We start from the raw sequence: 2,119 nt of genomic DNA on the forward strand, positions 1-2,119 counted from the left end.
CATTGTTCTGGTTCTTAGGCTTTTTATATTTTCCTTCACTTTTTACCGTTGTGCAAAATTCAAACTGCAGTTCAGTCTTTTTCAGGCAAAGGGTGGCCTCTATTAGTTCCACCAAGTAGTTTAGACTGCATCAGCATACTAATTCAATACAAAAAATATATAAACAGACTGTCTTCACATAGTTCAGTAGATGCCAAATTGCCAATTCTCCCAACTATCTTTAAACTGGAGAGTGGCAGCAAGTTTTAAGTATAAGTTGCTTTTGTGAAAGGCTGACAATTATAGTACTTGCATGCTGGCTCTTATGGAAGAAAAATTACAACGTGCGGTGTTCGATGTCTCCGGAGGTTAATCTGGACGCGCCATGTTACTCAATGCACATTGCATTGGATGATGTGGCACGTCCGAATTAGCCTCTGGGCGCATTCGGACTCCACATAGAATAATCTCTCCTTATTGACACTTGTGTTTTGTTTGAGACAACTTTCTTATTACTTAAGTCATCCAACTAATAGTTACAATGGATTTTGATATTAACTAGCAATCTTATGCATATGAATATGTGAAATATTAGAAAAAATGATTTAACATTGGTTTTTGGGAGGTAATATTTCATTTTTAGTATTGTTGTGTTAGAATATTGGTAACAGCATAGAGAGAAAACTATTATGTTTGTTATGAAAAAAAAATCCTCACAAAACTAAAAATAATTAATACACTATATGAAAATAATTTTTATATGAAAATTCTAGAGGAAAAACCCCTCATTCGGTTGAAATAAATTTTATTAGTTATATTGATAGATTATTGGACAATATATTTTTTTGAGAGTAATCCAACTTCATAAATGACTCGTGAAATAAAAGTATATAGAGATCATAGTAAGAGTTTGTTTGGGACATTTTTTTTAATTATTTTTTAAAGTAATTTTTTAGTATAAAAATTTTTTGAACTAAAAATTTTTATGCTAGAAAATTACTTTAAAAATTAGTGAAAGAATTGTCCCAAATGAAGTATGAAGGTTCATTGAGATGATTTTTTTTATTGTTTTTTAAAATGAAGTTTTAGTAAAAAAAAATAAATCTAGCATGAATAGATCTATCAATGATTTATTTTATTTATTTATTTATTTTGTTTATTTAGTTTTTTTTGGCCTCTGCAGAGATGAATTCACAATTTGAGGTAATTAGGGTGACGGTTGGTGGGTCGATCTAATTGTTTTTTTGTGGATGCCGGATGCCATCAGGAGACCAACAGAATGAGCCACGTCAGTACCGTTGTTCGATACTACTCGATACCGCACTTTGTATTGCTGACATGACTCATTCTTGTTGATCTCTAGATGCAGTTGCATCTAGTTGGCCTTCAGATGTAGAACTGTGTTTGGCATCCGTACAATTGTAATTAAAAAAAAGGTCATTCAATCCCCCTAATTATTCAAAACTATTAATATTCAGGGTCTAAGTGTGTATGAAGTAATTTTTTTTAGTTGTCGGAATCAAATCAATATGACTATTTTGATCTTAAATTTATAAAATTTGGAATATATTCATTCTTAAAGAAGATGTCAGTTTCTATTTATGGTCAATACAAAATAAAAATAAAATATTGTAGCTGAAGTCCAGCATTCATTGAGCATGAGTAGCAACAGCTTTCTGTTTCGCTTTATTTATTTATTTATTTATTTTAAAAGCTTTCCGTTTTGCTTATTGGTTTCAGGCTTTCAGCTACTTTCAAAAGTGCTTTTTTTGAGCTAAATATTAAATTTAATTAGTATTTAATTTGGATTTTTATTGTTTGTATTTTTAGTATTTTTTTAGAAATTAATTAGTATTGATATTATAAATTTTAAACGAAAGATTAGACTGTTAATGTTACTAACTCAAAATATTATTTAGATATATCGCTAAAATAATATTTTTTTTCTAAGCGAAGTATAGTAAAATTAGATTTTATTATCTTAAATTTTTGTTCATTTTGTATTAGTTACACATTGAAGAACTATTGATATCAAGCTAAAAATATTTTTTGTGGTTTCTAAAATTGCAAAATATTAATTTGTACTTGAAATTTCTCTATTTCTATTATTTATAAATATTATGACTCTAAATTATAAAAT

This window comes from Dendrobium catenatum, unplaced genomic scaffold, assembly GCF_001605985.2.
Source record: "Dendrobium catenatum unplaced genomic scaffold, ASM160598v2 fragScaff_scaffold_651, whole genome shotgun sequence".
Lineage (NCBI taxonomy): Eukaryota > Viridiplantae > Streptophyta > Magnoliopsida > Asparagales > Orchidaceae > Dendrobium > Dendrobium catenatum.